A 23,866-nucleotide genomic window follows, 5' to 3' on the forward strand; every position below is an offset into this window, starting at 1 on the left:
GGTCTTAAAAACTTAGAAATATTTTCCAAGTGTTTTTAACCTAGTTTTCTTCCAACTTCAGGCCCATTTTTCACAAATTTCCCAAATGATTTTGAAGAAACTCCAAACTAATGAATTGAAGTACATGTTAAGGGATTTCCAAATTGTGCTCAACCTTCTCCAAATTCATTTTGAGCTAGGAGTTATGATGATTCAAAGTTGGGCTCATGAAGAGAAATTATAGGTCATGCCCAAATTGGAATTTTTGCAAACTTTGTACCAATGCATATACCAATTGATTCATCCTCGTCCATGATATATCAGAAGGGAGTTGGAGGAATCAAATGCACTATTTTATCATTTTTGGCCAAGTTGCAAGAATTCAATGCCATGTGATTAAGTAATCATTACAAAATTGGAATCTTGATAAATCACCAAAGAATCTTCTCCTAAGCCAATTAGAGTTCACTTCTGCAATAAAATTGTTCCCTAAGATCACACAAAATCGATGGCTAGGGGATTGATCAAATGGAATCAAAATTGCCATCATTTCACTTTGGATATTTTTGAAATTCCTTCATAACCAAGAAACCAAGTTAACCTCATTAAGCAAGCTTACTATCTCCAATTGCTCTGAGCCTTTTGCCTATAAATACAAGTGCATACTTCAGTATCAAACCACACCAAAGCAACAGAAATCTTGCTTTCTCTCTTCTCTTCTCATACTTAGGTTTTTCAAAGGTTCTTTGGCAAGAAGACTCGGATTCTTCAAACCAAAGCTCTTCCTTTGAAAGTAAGTATTCAAACACATCAAGGGAGGTATTTAGAGGTGATCCAAACATCTAGAACACTTCTGTACATGGAGAATCATCATCTTCACCTCTCACTTGGAGCTACATCAATTGGGGTCGAGCAAGAGGTTTTGGGGAGTCTCAACTCAAGCTAAGCATATCAACACCTTCCTGGGGGACCACTGAAGCTATCTGGATCACTGCAACGACTCTGTAGCACACATTGATCAGAGCTCAACCTCCATTTTTAAGTTACACTCAGAATAAATGAAATTAAAGGATACCATCATGATGCTTGTCCAAAAACGAGCAAAATCCATCTTTACATCTTTGGATTTGGTTGAGAATTGAGGGAGATAGGATTTCCAGAAATCGAAATCGTGAGGTTGAAGATGAAGATGCTTTGCGCGCATTTTTTGAATTTCAGAGGCAAGTTTAAAATATAATCATATGGAAGCGTGTTTTGAACGACTAAATCGTTCAGCTCACTTGGTTACATGTGCTTCTCACTCTCTCTTGCCCAAGGTCTGGGGTTCGAACCCCCCCTCAGACCTTTTGTTTTGCTTGTTTTATTTTTAGTTCATTTATGCACTTGTTTTCAAATAAAATAAACTGAAGGTGTTTGTCTAACAAGCTGCGCGCATGGTCCAGATGGTAAGAGTTTTGGGTGGTGACTTAGAGGGCGTGATTTCAAGCCCTTTAGGAGACAAAACCTTATTTTTTATCACTTTTCCATTTCAACTTCTTCACAACTTCAACTAATTAATTCATCTATCTAATTAAATCATTTTCCTTTGATTTTTCACACACTTCTCATTTAATATGTCTATTTTGACAATATCCAAAAAATATCACAAAAAATATATTATTTTGATATATTTTAATTAGGTTTAAAATCATATGTTTTAAGTATGTTTTAATACTTTAAAATATAGTTTTCACTTAATTTTCAAAGCCTAACCTCTTGTAAATATTTTGTGATAAAACCTTAATCATTTAGGTCTTAATAAGATATAGATTTTGTCTTTACCCTAATTAAGTTGACTTTTTTCAAAAAACTTAAGTTCGTTTTCAAACTTCGATCAAATAAAACGACTAAGGTTTTCATTCAATAAAACCTCATGTCCAACAAATCATTTCCAACTATTTTCATAAACAGTAAATAAATCCATGGGCCTCTAATAGAGTGTAAGACCCAACACCTTTTTTCTTTTCTTAGTTTGTTTTAAAAAAAAACTGTATTTACAAAATCTTCTCATCTGTTTTCAAAACATTCTTCTGGTATTTGAAGGGCATTATTCCCGGTGAAACTCTTCAGATACCTATGTGACCTATTGTCCATCTTCACTTCTTCTGTTTTCAAAAACCTTTAACTGTTTATAATAAATATTCAATTGTTATCAATAAACAACCAAACTACTGGTAAGGCTTTGTACATACATCTTGAAAGGCCTCCACTCCATCCAGGTTAGGCTTTATAGCTTTCAATTTATAGTCTTCATTTAAATTACTGTGAAATATAAATTGTTTATATATTAGGACTACGTCTGAGTGTAAACCTTAGGACAGTTAAACTATATATATATTATAGGACTATGGCCTAGGATTGAGAATGTCTTCCCGGTGAAGGCTCTTTCCTAATTAGAGATCTTTAGTTCAAACCCTCAAGATGAATTATTCCCAGTGAAACATCTTGAAAAAGCCTTAGAGCCCAAATTAGGACACATCCACCCAAGAGGAATTATTCCCGGTGAAACCTCTTACCCATTTGCTTAGAGCCAAACTAAGTTCAAAGCCACATAGCTTTCTCTTGTGCTATAACAAGGACCCTCGATGACCCTCGATTAGCCTCCTCCTGGGCTTTGTACAAGGACCCACAGGCTTCTTAAAAGCATTCCCAGCTTACTCTTGAGCTTGTATACAAGGACCCATCAGGTTTCTTATAAACATAGGAACAGGTCTTTAGTCACCTTTTTAGCCTACCCTGGTGAGTTTCTTCTATTCTTAAAACCAGACTTTAAACAAGCTAAGAATGTCTCAATCCCAGTATTGATTTTACCTTTTGGAATGAGAGACATGGACAGTCTCTGTCACCCTTATCTCCAATAATTTTCTTCCTTAGCAGAGTCTAGGATCCATATCTGTCTATCCTCAGTCAGTGTCAGCCTTAATCTTGGGCTTTAAACAAGAAGTCTCAAATAGTTAATCATTCTGCCATCATTCAAAAACCCTGGAAAGGGTCAGCCTCCATTAATTCCTTCATTTTAACAAAAACCCCTGGAAAGGGTTAGCCTCCAAAATCAGTCCTCTAAAGTCATAATTCCCTAGAAAGGGTTAGCTTCCAAAATTCAGCTTTTAAAAGACAAATTCCCCAGTAGAGTCCATCTTAAAACCTGGGTCTTTCATTCATCTATTCCTGTTTAACAAAAGCACAATCCTCAGTAGGGTCAACCTTTAGGATAATCCTCAACAGAGTCAAAAAATCCCTTTTGAGTCAAAGATCTCACACTGGTAGATTTTTCCCCATTTTTAAAGTCGGCCTCAACCTTGGGCTTTATACAAGGCACACATTCCCTTTAGAGTCAAAACCTTACTCATAGGTATTCTCTTATTCAGAGTCAGCCACAACCTTGAGCTTTGTACAAGGCAGATAATAGAGTCTCCCCAGTAAGTCCTTCACCTTCAAGTAGCCACAACCTTGGGCTTTGTACAAGGCAGATAAACCACATTCCATGTGTCAAAAGATTCCTAACCTTTAGGATCTTTTCCCCATAAGAGTCATCCATACTCAGTTTCCTTAACGGTCAGCCACAACCTTGGGCTTCATACAAGGCAGAAAATAGTATATTCCCCAATTAAGAGTCAGCCACAATTCTGGGCTTTGTACAGAACCCCAAATAAAATCCATCAAATAAACACTCTCCAACTAGAGTCAGCCACAATTCTGGGCTTTGTACAGAACACAAAATTTCTTAGTTTAAGTTAATTCCCAGTGGAGTCATCTCCCAGAGCCAATAAAAATCAATCAAAAAGCCTCAGGCTTGGGCCTCATACAAGCCAGCTAAAGTCAAATCTTTTATACAGTAGATAGATATAGCTTATCTCTATAGAGAGATATTTCTCCTATCTCACTACATTCAAACAAACAAACATTAAATTTTAATTTTAATCGTTCTCCCATTTAGGATTTTTGAAAGACATGCTCTGGCAAGTTAGCCCAGGCATGTGTAACTTTCCCTAAATTTGGTTGAGTATCATTCTTTCATTCAAGACGCAGTTGACTGGTATACTTGCACATACACAAGTAAGGTCCCCCTCTTGAATGAAATGAATTCAGCTTTTCTGTCACTCTTTTAATGTTTGTGGTGGAATAGTAGAAATACCTCTCTGTAAAGATGATTTCATGTCTCTTTACTGTAAACAAAGATTTAATTCCAGCTTCAACCTTGAGCTTCAAGCAAGGCACCCAAAAACAATTAATTTCCCTAATTAGTTCTCCGAACTACAAAAAGCTCTGACTTCCATTAGGCATATGTAGGCATGAGGTTCACAAGGAATCTCAGCGAGCTAATCGAAAACCAAAAATAGTCAGTCTGTCTTTCTTTTAATTCAATTCAATTTTCCCTCCTAACACAAAGGAGAAACTTTCCCAATCATTAGCAACAAACACAAACACATAGACACAGAGAAGGTTCCCGTAGAGTACTACGGATATGTAGGGTGCTTAAAACCTTCCCTATGTATAACCGACCTCCCGGACTCCAGAATTTCTAGTCTAGGTGAATCCCCACACTTAGCAAACTCCTAGGGTTTATTTGAGATCTTTTTCCCCTTCCTCTTTCGTAGGATAATTAACAAGTTCGTGTGTTATCATAATAAGAACTGAAACAAAATTCCTCCCGCCACGGGCGCTTCCCTCCTTCCAAATTTTGCGTGAAGGGTCTAACGTGCCGTCCTCCCAAGTGAAACGGGGAGGTTAAAAAAACGACACCACAATTATCCTTGAGGATTTTGTTTTAAAATACAAGATATGAGAAATGCAAAACTTTCCAAGATTTTTCTATACAAGTTAGGAATCCAACTGAATCTAAAACAGTTTTGAGATTTAAAATTTGGATTTCCTTATAGACCAAGTAGTTGATCACAAGTTTTATTTATGATTGTCTCAAATAGGTAGATTACATTCATTATGAATAAATTTTATATCTACCATATCTTGTTGAAAAGAAAAGGAAAGTTGTTTGTGAATGATAAATATATGAATTATAAAAGGAACGAGGTTCATTTTATATTTTGGCAGAAAAACACGGTTCTAAAGGACGACAGTGATTTCATGTGTTGAAAGAAGAGAACTGTTAATGGTTATCAAAAGAGTCAAAGTAGAAGAAAGAAGTAAGACTTTTTTTTCATATGATTTGTTATAGAAAATCAAATTGTCTACTTCTATATATTGAGTATGTGATACTAGATGTTGATCTCACATTTATACGAATGTGATGAGTCTTTCAAGAAATAGGACATCGATTATAATTTGAGTCAGCTTATGTCTAGAATGGACCAATATGTTTCATTGACTATAAGAGCTTATGATTAGACTTAAATTAAAGCTTGGATTGAAAGAAAATAATTGTTATTTTAAGTTTCTTTTAGTAAAGAAACATTAATTCTAAGTCTTGTATTGACAAGCTTGGGAATGGATATTTTGATAATGGATAAGTGTTATGATTATGTAAAACAACGGTTTCAATACTAAATCAAGTTGTGAATTTGGATTCTAAAATCTTGATAAACACATCTATAATAAATGTGAGATGGATCAAATAAGATTTGAACCTTATATATCTGACACGAGTTAGAATTCTTTTGAGAAGAGTTCAAGAATGAAGTAAAATAGGAAATAACTCAAAAAGGTATTAAGAACATATGAATTATGAATTGTTATAAATACCTATATAAAGAATATAATGACCATTTAAATCGTATCATGTTTGACATTGTTCGATTTAATATAGTTCGATTATATCTTTGTGACTCTTGATTATAAATTGTTTTACACACAATTATTTATATCCATAACCAATTCCATTTAAAGTAGTCATAAAGACACCATATTTTATATGGAGGTAAGAGTATCTAGTTTTGTCTTTATGATCATCTGGGTTGTAAGTTTTATTAAAAAAACTTGATCACAGTCTGGATGAAGATGTATTTATGGATGTATCCTAATGGAAATAAGGGACACATTTTCTATCACACATTAGGGGACAAAATTGTTTTGTCACTAGAACTGGAGTCTTCCATTAGAGATAGAGTGTATCTAAAGGAACCAGTGGGAGTGATGTAGAATTTGAAGAAATTCAAGCACCATAAAATATATATCTTTATGAGAATGGAACATGAACCAATTCAACAAGGAAGTTGTTGTTAGACCATTGATTCATGTAGCATGAGATTTAGGGAAGATCATAAGTGATCTTGATTCTAAAAGAAACACAAGTTGTTTAAATCCAATTATGGATTAGACCAAGCTTCTTGGAGTTGAATCCTTTTTATTAATGAAGTTTTTGAAAAAACTTGGATTAATAAATGTCAAGTTTAAATCTTGTGCACACAAGAAGGTTAGTGGGAGTATTTGCATTAATCTAGTATAGTATGCAGGTGACATACTGATCATCAAAACAAATTCCCTACAACATCAATGTAGGACATGGTTAGGAAATGGTTTTGATGAAATGTTTGGGCGAGATTTCCTAAAAGGCTAGGAATCAGAATCTATAGAGATAGATGATTGATGAATCTCATCCATGGCACAAGTACATATTTTGAAGAGGTGTTGAGACACATAATATGCATAAATCTCACATTAAGATTATTGCATGTGCGGCATGATATTTTGTCTAATGGACAATGTCTTACCTCTTTGGATGTGAAAAAGGACACCATGATATGTACTACACTAGATGTTAGAACAAGATTTGTTCTGATCAATATTCTGTGTTTTGATGATAACATTATATATGAATTTTGTATAAGACAATGTGGTACTCTAATCCTTTGCATTTTCCATTTCAAGAAATACATAAAGAGTATGCACAAAGCAGCGCTCAGAAGCAACTGACTCAGAAGGTTTTGGATGGCTACATCAAAACATGCTCTAGCAAGACATCAGAAGATGGTCAAGCGGAATCAGAACATGAACTATGAAGCATCAGAAGAACATGAAGTCAGAAGCAGAAGCACTGAAGTTCTGAATGGTATCACGCTCAAAGCTCTTCAAAGTCAAAAGACAAGAAGATGCTATGATACCAATTGAAGGATAGAAAAACACTTAGAAAGGGGGGGGGGGGTTGAATAAGTGTGACTTTAAAAACTTGTAAGATAAAAACAATGAACACAATTATTTTTATCCTGGTTCGTTGTTAACGAAACTGCTCCAGTCCATCCCCTTACAGTTATTTACCTCAACTGAGGATTTAATCCACTAATCCAACTGATTACAATGGTTATCCACTTAGAAAACTTCTAAGTCTTCTAGAGTATACAGATCACAACTTGATCACTCTAGGAAATCACCACTTAGAAAACTTCTTCCACATAACACACACAAGGAAGCATCATGTTACACATCCTAGAAAATATCATGCTACTCAGAATAGAGAATATCATGTTGTTCCTCCTGTTAATTTTCGTGCTAAACCTCAGTTCTATCAGAACTTGAGGAAGACTAACTCAAAAGGACCCAAAAGAATGTGGGTACCTAGGGAAAAGATAATTCATGTTGCAGATATCCTTGGCAGCCAAGAAGACAAAGGAAAACATGTCATGGTACCTAGACTCTGGGTGCTCGCGGCACATAACGGGAAGAAGGTCTATGTTCCAAGACCTGGTGCTTAAATCTGCTGGAGAAGTAAAGTTTGGAGGGAACCAGAAGGGCAAGATCATTGGCTCTGGGACCATATGCATTGGTAACTCTCCCTCTATAACTAATGTTCTTTTAGTAGATGGATTAGCTCATAACTTATTGTCCATAAGTCAATTAAGTGACAATGGTTATGACATAATCTTTAATCAAGAGTCTTGTAAAGCTATAAGTCAGAAGGATGGCTCAATCATATTCACAGGCAAGAGAAAGAACAACATTTACAAGATTGATCTTCAAGATCTTAAGAATCAGAAGGTTACTTGCCTTATGTCTGTTAGTGAAGAGCACTGGGTCTGGCACAGAAGATTAGGTCATGCTAGTTTGAGAAAGATTTCTCAGATTAACAAACTTAATCTGGTCAGAGGACTCCCAAATCAAAAATACAAATCAGATGCTCTTTGCGAAGAATGTCAGAAAGGGAAGTTTTCAAAACCTGCATTCAAGTTTAAGAATATTGTCTCTTCCTCTAGGCCGCTAGAACTTTTGCACATTGATCTTTTTGGCCCAATCAAAACAACATCAATCAGAGGGAAGAAATGTGGATTGGTCATTGTAGACGACTATAGCAGATGGACATGGGTAAAGTTCTTGAAACACAAGGATGAGTCACATACCGTGTTCTTTGACTTCTACACTCAGATCCAATCTGAAAAAGAATGTAAAATCATAAAGGTCAGAAGTGATCATGGCGGTGAACTTGAGAACAGATTCTCTGAGACTTATTTCAAAGAAAATGGTATTGCCCATGAGTTCTCTTGTCCTAGAACTCCACAGCAAAACGGAGTTGTAGAACGAAAGAATATGACTCTACAAGAAATGGCCAGAACCATGATCAATGAAACCAATGTGGCTAAGCATTTCTGGGAAAAAGAAATTAACACTACATGTTATATTCAGAATAAAATCTCCATAAGACCTATTCTTAATAAGACTCCTTATGAATTGTGGAAGAACAGAAAGCACAACATTTCATATTTCCATCCATTTGGATGTGTATGTTATATTCTAAACACTAAAGATCATCTGCATAAGTTTGATTCTAAGGCACATAAGTGTTTCCTTATTGGATATTCTGAACGCTCTAAAGGATACAGAGTATACAATACTGAAACATTGGTTGTTGAAGAATCAATCAATATCAGATTTGATGATAAGCTTGGTCTTGAAAAGCCAAAGCAGTTTGAGAATTTTGCAGATATAGAAATCTCTAACTTAGATCATGAAGAACCCAAAAGCAAAGTTTCAGAAGATCAAGTTGTTGCTTCATTAGAGAATCTCAGAATTTCTGAAGAGCCAACTATCAGAAGATCTTTTAGACTCAACTCTGCTCACCCAGAAGAAGTGATCATTGGAAAGAAAGATGATCCTATCAGAACAAGAGCATTCCTGAGTAACAATGCAGAATGTCAATTTGGTCTAGTGTCTCTGATTGAGCCAACTTCTGTTGATCAAGTTCTAGAAGATGCTGACTGGATAATTGCCATGCAAGAAGAGCTAAATCAGTTCACAAGGAATGATGTTTAGGATCTGGTTCCAAGACCTAAAGGATTTAACATTATTGGAACCAAGTGGGTCTTCAGAAACAAGCTAAGCGAAAAAGGAGAAGTTGTAAGAAACAAAGCCAGACTGGTTGCTCAGGGCTATAGTCAGCAAGAAGGTATTGACTATACTGAAACCTTTGCACCAGTGGCCAGGTTAGAATCTATTCTCTTATTAATTTCTTTTGCCACTCAGAACAACATCACTCTGTATCAGATGGATGTTAAGAATGCCTTTTAAAATGGTTATATAGATGAGGAAGTATATGTCCACCAACCTCCTGGTTTTGAAGACTCTAATTCTCCAGAACATGTTTTCAAATTAAAGAAATCATTATATGGCCTGAAGAAAGCTCCCAGAGCTTGGTATGAAAGATTAAGTTCTTTCCTTCTGGATAATGGTTTCACAAGAGGACAAGTGGATACAACTCTCTTCTGTAAAACCTTTAAAAAGGATATTTTAATTTGTCAAATATATGTTGATGATATTATATTTGGAACATCTAATGCTACACTTGGAAAGGAGTTTGCTAAGTCTATGCAGGCAGAGTTTGAAATGAGCATGATGGGAGAACTCATGTATTTCCTTGGGATCCAGATCAATCAAACTTCTGAAGGAACTTACGTTCATCAGACCAAGTATGTGAAAGAACTTCTGAAGAAGTTTAATCTTTTAGAAAGCAAAGAAGCAAAGACTCCTATGCATCCAACGTGTGTATTAGGTAAGGATGAGGTAAGTAAGAAGGTAGATCAGAAGCTCTACAGAGGTATGATTGGATCTCTTCTATATCTTATTGCTTCTAGACTTGATATTTTATTCAGTGTTTGTCTGTGTGCTAGATTCCAATCAGATCCTAGAGAATCTCACTTAACTGATGTTAAGAGAATTCTGAGATATCTGAAAGGTACTACTAATGTTGGTTTAGTCTACAGAAGATCTGAAGAATACAACTTAGTAGGTTTTTGTGATGCTGATTACTCTGGAGATAGAGTTGAAAGGAAAAGTACTTCTGGAAGCTGTCAGTTTCTGGGAAGTCATTTGATCTCTTGGTACAGCAAGAAGTAAGCCACAATTGCCCTCTCTACAACAAAAGCAGAATATTTTGCTGCTGCTGGATGTAGTACACAGATGCTCTGGATGAAGAGCCAGCTAGAAGATTATCATATATATGAGAGTAACATTCCTATCTTCTGTGATAATACTTCTGCTATTTGTTTATCTAAGAATCCAATTCTTCATTATAAAGCTAAACATATTGAGATTAAACATCATTTTATTAGGGACTATGTTCAGAAGGGTGTTCTATCTTTAAACTTTGTTGATACAGACCATCAATGGGCTGATATCTTTACAAAACCCCTTGCTGAAGATAGGTTTAAGTTCATTCTGAAGAATATCAGTATGGATTTATGCCCAGAGTGAAAGGATGAGAAGTTCTGATATATGGATTAAATTTGAAATGCTCAGTTATTTTCTTATCAGATATTCTGAACTTGTTTATCAATTAGATATTCTGATTCTATTATTGCTAACGTTTCATATGTCTAAGTTGATTCAGAATTTCTTTTAAAGCAAAACAGCTGTCACCAGCTATTCTAGAAGATGAACACGTGTTCACTCTAAAGGGACAAGCATGCGTGCAGTTGATGAGACGCCGCCCTAGGTAACTGTGCAAATCATTTCAAATATCACGTTTTACCCTAACGTCACTCAACATTAAATGTATTTGATTCTCTGCATTCTGTAACCTTTCTCATTCAGAATCACATTGCATATTATTTCACATCCGTGGCTATATAAACGCATCTCACATACATTTCATTTCTTTTCACTCATATTCACTATTCCTTATTTATGCACTTTTTGCCTCCTTTTCTCTCTTTTAAAAAAAATACCTAAACCTAAACCCAGAAATCTCAGTTGTGAATCAATAGCTTCTTCATCAAATGTTCAACGCAAGGTCTCATCTTCAAAACAAGATCAACAAAAGAAATCTGCAAACACTCCTTTGAAGACTTGTTTGATTCCTTATGACGAACTGGAGGTTCTCTGTGAAACTATGGTGGATTTTGAAAATCTTATGGCTCATGATTTTAAAATCAAAATTGGAATGTTAGTACAAGGATGGGCAAACTTCTTTGAACGGTTAATCGGACCAGTTTACCCTACTTTGGTTAAGGAATTCTGGACACATGCCACTGTTACTTCAACTGCTATCATTTCTTCGTGTTAGGTCATGAAGTTGTTGTGACTGAAAAGCTGATAAGAAAAATGTACAGTCTTGATGGTATAGGTGGAATTACTGGAGCTCTCCCCGGTAGAACTGATTGGGAAAAAGTTGACCCAGAGTTGTTTACTTCTGGAATCGCCTCTCCTTACACTACTGACTTGAAGCCTTCATACAGAGTATGGGCAAAGATCATTCTGGGATCTATCTATCATAGAAAATCAACAAACTCTGCTACCTATGTCAATCAAGATCATGAGTATGTTTTGTTCTGCATTGGAAAAGGTATTAGAGTCAATCTACCTCATATTCTGTTTCAACATCTAAAGACTACTATTGAAGAGTCAAGGGAAGACGAACGTCTGAAGTATCCTAAGCTTAAGAAGAATATTATTCCTTTTGGAAGAATGATATCAGATATTCTGACTGAGAGTGATTTGATAGATACTCTGAGAGTAGCTGGCTCTTCTCAGAATTTGACTACTATTCGTGGGAGTATTCTAACTGCTCAGTCTCTAAGAAGGATGCATTTGATTGAAAAGGTGACCACTCCTACAAAAGTGTTTCCAAATATTCTGACCAGAAGAACTCCTGTTGTTAGTTTCTCTCATATGTTCAAAGAGGAGCTATCAAAATCTGTTAAACGCTATTTGAAATCCTGTGTTAGAGCACAATCTACTGTTGATCCTGCTTGGATTCGTGGAAGAACTCTTCCATCTCTGGATGAGTTAAGGAAGAAGGATAAGAAGAAAAAAGAGAAGAATCTGAAAAGAAAGGTCACATAAGAAGGACCTGATGCTAAGAAATCCAAGAGCAGAAGAAATCTTCAGGTATTGCTATCTCTGATTCTGTACCTATTCATACTAATTCTGAACAAGTATCAACAGAATCCCTAAAAATACCCAGAACTTCTGAACAACTTCAGAAGCTCATAGAAGATATAGACAATGTAGACACCTCCAGTTTACAGTCTACCTCTGACCCTTCCCCTCAGAAAAGACCACCTCCTTCTGACCTTCCTTCCTCTTCCACCACTTCTAAAAGACACCATCCACTAGTAACTCTTGACCCCCAACCTCGAAATGTTGTCTTTCCACAAATTCCTTCTGAAAATATATTCTCAACCACATCCATTCCTTCTGCAATCTCACCATTAATTGATCCCTTAACCACCTTGTCGCTACCGCGAAAAATGGAATCAGAGTCGCCACTAATATATTTATCCCATCGAGGGAAAGGAATACCAGGGAACCTAACTCAAACAAGAACAAGGTCTTTCGACCAGAGAATAGGGTACGGGAGTCGGTTACGCAAGGGGAAGGTGTTAGCACCCCTCACGCCCATCGTACTCGATGGTATCCACCTATGTTTGTTTCTATCTAAAGGGTGTCTAATGTCTAAAACCTAAATGCGAATGAATGCAAAAAGAAATACGGGGAAAAGAAGGAATTATTTACAAGTGTGTTCGCTTAGGCCCCGCGACCCAATGCCTACGTATCCTTTTCAGGAATCAGAACGACCGTAGTTCGGCTCAATAGTTTCCATTTGTTTTGTGTTTTTTAGTTGAACAGAGGTTAAGGTCACAATCCACGATGCTCGACCTTTGGAGACTTATACGCCTACTTTTGGAAAGGACTTAACTTGTTCTTAAGCAGCAGAATGAACCTTGGTTTGTCTTTTATTGTAATTCCATGATGACAAAACCCACTACAAGGCTTCGCATCACTTCCTTACTTTGTTTTAAGTCTGACCATTATTAAGCATTTTGAATGTTTTTGTTGGTGTTTTTTAAGGGAATCTATTTGTGATTTAGATCATACCAAAAAAAGAGTTTGAATATTTAGAGAATGCACATCGAGGTCTACACCGCAATCGTTTCTCTAAATATTGGTTAAGAAATACAGTTTTTTTTTAATATTTAGAGAATGCACATCGAGGCCTACGCCACAATCGATTCTCTAAATAGCGGTTAAGAAATACACCGAGGCCTACGCCTCAATCATTTCTCTTCCGCTAAGTAGGAAAGAACATACATCGGGGCCTACGCCCCAATCATTTCTTTCCTACTATGAAAAATAGTAGCGGTATGATCCTCATCGGTATTTATTAAGTTTTTTAAGATTGAAAAGAAAAAGAATGAACAAGGGGAACTAACCTATCCTCTAATCTAATTATCATTTACAAGTCTAAATCTACATCTAATGTTAACATACTAATGGGATATATTCTAAAAGGAGCAAACAAATTGATACCAACAAAATAGGCCCAAAATTATGGAAAAAAACAAATAATAAAATCACACAACAATCATACACAAAAATAACATGGAAATGATACAAAAGAATAAAGGAAGCAATTCAAACATTAGTACTAAAATTAGTTTAAAAAATACTACTATTTTTATGAGTTTTTTAAGTGTTAACGAAATTCTAATTCAAGCCTAACTATGTTAAAAATCTATTGACCCTAAAACTAACAATTTTATTGTTTTTCTATGTCATTTTTTATTACCTAAAAATCAAACAAAAATTATGATTCTAACTATTGTTATTACCTAAAAAATCTAATGAGAAAATTATAATTTTTATGCTTTTTATTATCTAAATAAAAAACTGTCAAAACTAAGTCAAGAATTCTAAATTCTAACAAAAGAAATATGGAAACAGGGGGGTGAAAGCCTAAAAATGGAGTGCAGCCAATAGATCAGCGCACAGGGCCCAAGGGAGTGGCCCAGAATGGTTGTTTTTGTTGTTCAATTTTTCTTCATGCCAAAAAAGTGTGGAATGGGCTCACAGTGGGGTGTGCTAGTAGCAATTTCGTGAGCCCAAGGTTTTGCTTGATCCATCACAATCTTTATTCAAATTTTCATCAAAAAATCAATACTCCATTATATGTTAATTCCCAATTCAGAATGGATAATCAGGCATTTATGACTCACTTAATCTCCAATTATGGCTAATATTCAGATTTAATTCTAATTAAATAAAATTAATAGTAAAAGAGGGCCTAGGGTTACCGAATGTGACGATTGAACTTTGGACTCAGTTCCTCTTCCCCTCCTCACGAACAAACGGCGCCGGAAGACACTTCTTCCCCGTCGAGCCTCTCAACCTTCTTCTCCGACGAAGCTCTCGGACTACTCCTCTCTCCGTCATCGTGCACAATCGCGGTCTCTCGTTTCAACTAGCTCACACTCGATTCATAACTTTTCAGATTCAAACTCTCAAATCTCTCGCTAACCTCTTCGACTTCGTGTTCTTCTTCTTTTCATTCAAGATTCGCGAGGATGATAAGAGGTAATCGTTGTGATACGAAGCCGATGCAGTGATGTTGTTATGGTTCTGAGGAAACAGTGAAGATTAGGCGGAGATAAGATGAAGGCGAAGCTTCAGAGGTAACGCAGGGTGAAGGATTGAATGTAGGATTGAATCGTGTTTGAAGATTGATGAAGATTTTTCGGTTGTTCAGATTTTTTGGTGAGTTTTCAATTCTGTTCTTTTTCATTCGATTCCTTCTCCCAATTTCTGTTGTAACTCTTTTTTCTTCTGTTGTTTCTGAATTCAGAGAGGGAGAGGATGATAAGAGATGAAGATGGTGATGGAAACTGAAGGTTGATGAACAAAAATGGTGGGGGGAGTTCTGAATGTGATGATCAGTTGAATGAAGAGAGGATCGAGAGGAATTGAAGGGAGATGAATGTGAAGATTGTGTGTGTCAAGAGAGTGAAGAATGGCTAAGGTGAAGATTCAAGATGAAAGTGAATTGTGTGGTGAAGAAGCTGAATGATGATGAATGAATGGTGAAGAAGTGAAGATTGGGAGAAAGTGTAGAGATAAGAAGATGATGATGAAGGTGAAGTGGATGATGATTCTGTGGCCTGAAGAATTCTATTATAGGTTGAAGGAAGAAATTCAGTTAGAGGTTAGTTACAGGTTCTCAGTTTTTTTCTCTTTTCTGTTATCACTGAATCCTCTCTTTTTTCTCTTCTGGTTTTTCTGTTATAATCTGTTTTGTCGGTTGATAGGTAGTTAGGAATCAGTTGAGTCAGTTATAGGTGGTTAGAGGTTTGTTACATGTTGGGTGGAGATCAATAAACTGATTTTTTTGGTAGTTAGAATTGAATAGGTTGGTAGTTAAATTCTGTTATGTGTGTATGGATTCTGTTAGTGCAGTTGGGGAAGCAAGTTAGACTGAAGTTCTGTTATAGGAAAGGTAAATGGTTAGGGAAATGTTAGTTTAAAAAAGTTTGTTAAAAACTGTTATGCAGAAAAAGGTAGTTATGCTAAAAAATACTGCTGGAAAATTAGTGAATGAAATGTTAAAAGAGGGAGTTAGAATTCTGCTACAGTTAGTGTGTTATGATGGCTTGACAGTAGGTTGTTGTTCTGACTTTTCTGTTGTATTTTCTAAAACTGATGCAGGTTTGAAACTGGCTAGTTGAGTATGAATGAAGTAAGCTGAATGCGTTTCGTGTGTATGCTGCAGGGTTACTGGCTGTTCTTTGTTGATGCTGTTTGGTTAATGTAAGGGTTTTGGCAGCTGGTATGAATTGTATGTAGGTTCTTGAATGCATTTTGGGGAATCTTTGAACGTAGATAGGGACTGATTTGGAATGGATTTGAGTTTAGTATAGGTTCAAAATTTAATTTGGTTTGTGCAGGCTATTGGTGATGATGCAAGGCATTTTGTACAAAGAAGTAAGTCTGATTTTGAATAGGTGACAAGGACGAAGCATGACTCCGGGACAAACTTCGGCTCATAGAAACTTGGCCTTAGCGATTTAGAATCTAGGGACATGTCTTGTAATTTTCTTTTCTTGTAATGTTCCTTGTATTGTAATATCCTTAGTATTTTTATGGAATGTGATGATTGGCAGTGTAATGAAACATGTAATGGTGTAATTGAATATGGTAGTGAATACTTGGATTTTCGAGGATAGAATGATGACTGTGTAATGTGATCTCCTTTTGCAAATTGAATTTCTTTACGTTTTGAATTTTACTTTGTAATGCAACTTCCCTATGGATGTAATGAACCAAACCTCTCTTCTGCAAATGACTTTGAATCCTTATTTCCCTCCCATGCTCAATTTGAACCTTCAAATGTTTCCTTCTCTTTACTTCAATTAGAGTTCTCTTTTTATGGTGGCACCATGTAACCCTTTGTGGCCATTTGTATGAATCCATGAATGCACTTGGAAATATAGTGATGGTCAAATACCCACGAGGAAGTCGAAGTGAATTGGTCTTCAACCACAATCATTTGATCACTAATCAAGTGTTGAAACATAGTTGAAATCCAAGTAATAGGACATCCTTCGATCACCAATATGATGAATAAGCCCTTGATGAACAAACAAAATTTATGAACACTAGATACCTAGGGAAATAAACCCTAGAAATGGAGATTCATCCACAAATTGATTAACCCAAAAGAAAGGCCCTGAATTCATGAAATCCAAATATACCGAATGCTCATGGATATAGACCCTAGGTCAAGTAACTCGTGTGAATAGAATCCATCTGATCAAGTGCTTTTCAAGAGACTGGACCAATCATCATCTTCTGATCAAGCATCGAGCATCCTTTTGAGGAAATAAATAAGCTTGTGCCAAAACCTCTGTGAGACCTTGATTTGCTCCGTGACCCTTGATCTCATGCTTTTAGATGTTTTAGTTAATGTATGAATGCGAAGTCATGCAAATGCCCTAATGAAGGTATGCAGATGAAATGAGAAGCTTAAGCCAGTTAGAAATAAATATGTGGGCAAATTTTGGGGTGCAACACACCTCCACCGCAGATTCTTCATCCTCTCTATCCTCTTCTTTCACCTCTGTTTTGTTCTCAAGAGAACCTGAACCCTATTTTATTCTTAACCCAAACTCTCCAACCACTCAATTCAGAACCAATCCTCCTGAACTTTCTGTTGGTATTCGTTTTGAATTTGTAAAGCTTAAGGTATAGGCAGGGTTAGATGCTCTGAAGGTTGCTCATAATGCCAAGATGGATTATGTAGCTACTGGGAATCTCTGGAGATCTTTTAGAAGAGAGATTGAATCTGACCTTCTGAAGCTTCAAGAAGATTGTTTGGCTGATGCTCCTGGACCTTCTGGTTACTTGTTGGAGTTATATGATGGTAAGTACTATCATCCAATTACAAACTGGAAGCCAGCAATAGAGAAGGAGTCTATTGTTGATGAGCTCGAAGAAGTGCAGCCTCTGGCTATTGTTGTATGGAAGCCACAATACAATGTTCTGACTGGAGACTTTCAGTTCTTATTCAACTGGTTTAGGGAGAATCCCTCTAATAAAGCACCAAATATGGTTTATCCGTAAGTTAAATACCCTCCAGAACCTGTTGCTCCAACACCTCCAGAGAATCTGGCTGAAATACTTCTTGCTCTTGAACATCCAGACGCTGAGATCCCTGCTCTTGCATATCATGAAGGCCTAGAACATCCTGCTGAAGAAATTCCTGTCGAGGAAAATCAAGGAGATGTTCTTATGGTTGAAGCTGCTGCAAATCCTCCTGCTATGGACAACAACTTTGATGCTGCTTCTGTTGGTCCTTCTGTGCTGAGTAACACTTTGAAGGAGCTCCAACAGAATCAAGCTAACCTGGCTCTTTGTCTAGACAAGCAAGATGATGCAAATGTTGAGTTCAGATCCTTCATGCAGGATCAGAAGGAAGCTACAAGGAAGCAAGTTGAAGACACTGCTGAGATTAAGAACCTTCTGGTTGTCTTAGCTTCTAGGTTCAGTCAGTTGTAGTCTGTCTTTGTGTCTTAGTTGTTTTCTTTGTTGTTTGCATCTGCTTGAATTGCATCTGTTTCTTGTATCTTCTGATTAATCAATGAAAAATTATCTGTTCTTTCTTCACTCTGTGTGTTTTGTTCATCTGAATCTTTATGCTTTTTGATGTTATGACAAAAAGGGAGAGAAATATGATAATTGAAATTGGTTTATAATATCAGTTGCTGGGATTAAGTCTCAACATTTCCTAACATTATTTGCAAGTTCTATGTCTTTTATAGTTTTTGTAGGAATATGATATTCTGGTCAAAGCTCAACATGAGAAGCAAATACATGAGGAAAAGCAATTCTAAGAAGAAGCATGTTCTTAGAGATTTGAAGCAAGCTTAGTGCTGTGAAGCTTCAAGATCAGAAGCAAGAAGAATGCTCTGATAGAATCAAGATTGTTCTGATTCAATTGATTACAAAGAGAAATTCAAAGCTCTGAAGTTGTCCTATGGAAGCAAGAAGAAAAAGCTCTGAATGTTCTGAAGTTCTATTCAAAGTGAAAGTCTCGACTGAAATGGAAAAATACTCAGGGAAGTCCTTTATTTATAAATTCTTCTAGTATTTATTTCAGGGGGGATTATTAATCTCAGGGGGAGACATATTCACACATTCTGATCATAAGCTTATGCTATATCTGTGTATTGTCTTTGTTCATCTGATATTCTGGATACAAATTCATATCAATTATATATGTTTTTGTCATCATCAAAAAGGGGGAGATTGTTAGAACAAATCAATATTCTGTGTTTTGATGATAACATTATATATGAATTTTGTATAAGACAATATGGTACTCTAATCCTTTGCATTTTCCATTTCAGGAAATACATAAAGAGTATGCATAAAGCAGCGCTCAGAAACAATTGACTCATAAGGTTCTGGATGGCTACATCAGAACATGCTCTGGCAAGACATCAGAAGATGGTCAAGCAGAATCAGAAAATGAACTATGAAGCATCAGAAGAACATGAAGTCAGAATCAGAAGCACTGAAGTTCTGAATGGTATCACGCTCTGTAGCAACCTGTCCTAAAATTAAAGGTTTAGAGTCGCCACCTATTCTGAAGGGCGAATAGGAAACCCTACGCAGTTCAGAGATCGGGGTAAGATTATTATAATCAGGTCGAGGGAAGTTGTTAGGCACCCTCAACCCTTTCCTATGGCTTTGAATATAAGGTCAAATTTTATGGCTACAAGTTAAGGTCAATAGCTAAAGAAGTGAAAAGGGTAAAAATTAAGATTTTCAGTGAATTGAGATTTTAGGGAAGGGTACTCGCCTTGTTGCCAAGTGCCTACGTATCTCCTTAGGGAGAATCAGAGTCAACGTAGTTCGGGCACAGGGTTGTACATTTTAGAGTTGATTATGGAGGTGTTTTAAGGCTTTTTGAATGGCCTATCGTAGTTTTGAAATGCAAATGTTTGCAAGGTATTTTGAATTACCTTATCGTAGTTTGAACATCGCAGTATTGAAGAGATGAAAATCTGTAGTGTCATGGTTTGGTGTATTTTAGATTTGGGCGTACAACCCTGATTTTAATAGGTTACTGTTAGTTGCGATGATCAATAGGTTTGATCATTATAGTTAACGGATTAAATGATGTATCGCTGGTTGCTCTGATCGATAGATTCGGTCGTCACGGGCAGAAAATGAAGTGTATTTTAATCTTGTAATTTTTTATCTCTTGTCTAATGCGACTAATAGATTTAGTCGGGTCGAGAAGAGAATTAAACAAAGGATCAATTAAAATTATTTATCGTCAATGCGACTAATAGGTTTAGTCGGATCGGGGAGAAAATTATATTAATCCCGAATCAATTGAATAAGAATTAAGGTTTTTTGCCAAATGGCAGTGGGATTGGGCAAACCCTAATGCATATAACCTCTCTAATGTTTATTGTGATTTTTAACCAATTAAACTAATTAAATCAATTAATAGAATAATCGAAATAATCAAATAATCGGGTAAACTCCTAATATTAATTATATTATTAACTTAATAAAAAAAATCAAATTATATGTAACAATAAAAAATAAAAAATAAAAAAAGCAATGAAAATAGATTGATTTATATTTGCAAATAATATAAAAACAAATAAATAACAATTTAAGAAAACCTGGGCGTGTCATCCCATGCGGTGCCTTGATGAGTATCTAGGGTGTGCCATCAGCCTTGATGCGTTAGATCTGATCTGGGCGTGATCCAACGGTTAGAGGCTGAGGGTGTATTGCAAACTTATGCTAGTGGGGTGCATTGGATCCTGCGAATGACTCAAAACGTTAAAAAAAAATATGGAAACGTCCCAGGTATGGATCGAACCCAAGACACCAAGGGTGAACGCGCTTCCCCTTTACCATCTGCACCATAATTCAACGCTGAATAATAAATCCACAAATAAAATAATAAATGAACCAAGTATTCAAAAATGAAGAAACGCGCGCTGATGGGGTCATCTTCCTCGTTGGGATTCTGAGCAAAGACAACGTTTTTGCCTATGATTTCCCAACGTTGCCATAGCTCCTGCCAACCAAAATTCATGAAACGCACAAGATAAATTTATTAAAACACCATGAATCAACTGTAAATTGTCCTACGAATACAAATACACCTTCGGTTTTGTCCAATTTAACCTATAATGTATAATCCCAATTTAGAGCTACAAAACCCTAACTATGGCAAGTCACGATTCCTGCGATTAAACTCCAATTGTACCATTCAAATAACTTCAAAACATTATTCTAAACACAGAGATACAATCGAATCATGCTAAAAGTGTATGTATATATGAAATCGAGATCGGAAAAAAAACAAGTATAAACCGTGAGTTATGGGACTCGATTCTGAGTGTTTCGATCAATGGTGATGGTCCTGTTGGCTTCAGAATAATTTGAGGAATCTGGCTTGATGTTCAAAATCGCTTGGAACTAGATAAAACCTTGTCTGCAACCTCCTTGTGCACCACGGTTTTTTCAAGCTTGTATGGGGTTCTTTGACTGCAAAAATTCGTCCAAAATCCTCCCCTTGCCTCTGAATCGATTCAGCTATTTATCATGAATGGAATAGGTCAACAAAAACATATTAAATCTCCATTTTTGATATATTAAGATTTGATTCAAAAAAGATATTGAAACTTTCTAATTTAATCACCAATCAACCAAGTCAACTCTCCAATCAAGCCTTGCACGATTTATTCAGCATATCTTAAGCTTCTAAACAAATTCCAAATATTATTCATGATTTTAATCCATTTATTTTATATTTTTAATGATTTATTTAATAGTTAAGTGAATAAATATTTAAATAAATATAATTTTAAAACCCTAAAAATAACATGGTGGATTTAAAGGTCTCCATTAGGGTATTAAGCCTGTTTATAGTCAAGGAACTTTGGCCCACTAGTCAAAGAATTGAAATTTGTCAATTATGGTTCCTCACTTTTCTTGAATTTTAACCAACTTGTACCAATCATAACTCTCTCAATTTTCATGGTATGGAAGTGTTCTAGGACTTTTTGGAAAACTTAAAGAGTCCTCTAAGCATTCCTTTTGGTTTCATCTCCATTGAAGCTTCCATGCTCAAGTTACGAGCTTTGACCTAAAAGGTGTTTTTTGTTGACCCTTTAGAAGACCTGTAATGTATTGAACCATATCTCTTGAATGAAGCATTTCTGGCCTTGGCATGTGAGATACAAAGTTGTAGAGAATCTAATTTCCTTCAAAATAGGCTTTGGTTGGGAAATTTTTGATACTCCATGTGAGGGTTATGACCGGTCAAAGTTGAGTTGACTTTCTAGTTAAAAAACCCTGATTTGAACCTTTGATTAGGAGAGAGTGACTTGAGTTTAACCATTGAGCCTTGAACCCTTGAAGATGAAATAAGACGGGAAAATTTTGGGGTATGACAGCTGCCCCTGTTCAATCTTCTTAAACCTGAAGAGTTAGATAGGCACGTCTGCCTATCGTAATCTAAAGGTAGAAGATTATTGAACACTGAAATGCCCTGAAATTTGCATCTGTTGGGAAGAAGTTCCGTGGGAGATGGGCTTACAGATGCCACCCAAGGTAAATGCCCTTCTTTTTTGAATGCGAAGCAGATGCTCTCTGGAAGGAACCACGTGTTTTGGTTGTAGCATGGCCTGAAAAGGCAACCTAAATTTTATGCAATGTTATGATGCATGCGATGTATGATGCAGCGAGCTTCTCAAAATAAATGAGAGCGATGTATGTATATGCATTATGATTGAATGAGGTATGTAATTGAATGATGCATGATTGTTAGTTATGTTATTTGAAGTATGTTAGTAACTTTGGAAAAGAAAAGATAAAACCTTTGTGTGTTATTGATGATGTTTTGGAGAAGATCACTGCCGAGGGACTAACGTGATAAACCCAATTGCGGAACCCTTTGTAAAACCATGTTGTAAAACCCTTTGTGAACCCCTTTGTAGTCTTGAAGAATATCACTGCCGAGGGATTAACGTGATAAACCCCATTGAAGAACCCTTCGTAAAATCCTTTGATCACTGCCGAGGGACTAACGTGATGGGTAAACGTAACTATCAATAGCGATGACTCGCAGTTTGTGAACCCCACTTACTATAGTTCTAGTAAGTTTCCGTAGTTTGTTAACCTCACTTACTATAGTTCTAGCAAGTTTCCGTAGTTTGTGAACCCCACTTACTATAGTTCTAATAAGTTTGCGGAGTTTGTGAACCCTAAAAGGATCACTTGCTATAGCTCTAGCAAGCTCACCTGCACCAATAGGATTACTTGTCATAGCTCCGACAAGCTCACCTGCACCATTTGGATCATCTGCCCTTGTTCGGACAAATTTCACCTGCACCATTTGGATCATTTGCCCTGGCTCGGACAAATTTCACCTACACCATTTGGATCATTTGCCCTGGTTCGGACAAATTTCACCTACACCATTTGGATCATTTGCCCTGATTCGGACAAATTTCACCTACACCATTTGGATCATTTGCCCTAGTTCGGACAAATTTCACCCGCACCATTTGGATCATTTGCCCTTGTTCTGACAAATTTCACCTACACCATTTGGATCATTTCCCTGGTTCGGACAAATTTCACCTACACCATTTGGATCATTTGCCCTGGTTTGGACAAATTTCACCTACACCATTTGGATCATTTGCCCTGGTTCGGACAAATTTCGCCTGCACCATTTGGATCATTTGCCCTGGTTCGGACAAATTTCACCTGCACCATTTAGATCATTTGCCCTGGTTCGGTCAAATTTCACCTACACCATTTGGATCGTTTGCCCTGGTTCGGACAAATTTCACCTACAACATTTGGATCATTTGCCCTGGTTCGGACAAATTTCACCTACACCACAGGAATTACCTGCCATGGTTCTGACAAGCGTACCTGCATAAGAAGAGATCTTTTTGGAGACTCACGACTCGAGGGTCGGAGAAAATAGCATGTCAAATATTCACGACTCGAGGGTTGGACATTCACGACTCGAGGGTCGGAAAACACCTCAATCACAACACGAGGGTTGGAAACTCACGACGCGTGGTTCGGAAAAAACACCTATCGCAACACGAGGGTTGGAAACTCACGACTCGAGGGTCGGAAAACA

This window comes from Vicia villosa, linkage group LG2 (genome assembly GCF_029867415.1).
Source record: "Vicia villosa cultivar HV-30 ecotype Madison, WI linkage group LG2, Vvil1.0, whole genome shotgun sequence".
Classification (NCBI taxonomy): Eukaryota; Viridiplantae; Streptophyta; class Magnoliopsida; order Fabales; family Fabaceae; genus Vicia; species Vicia villosa.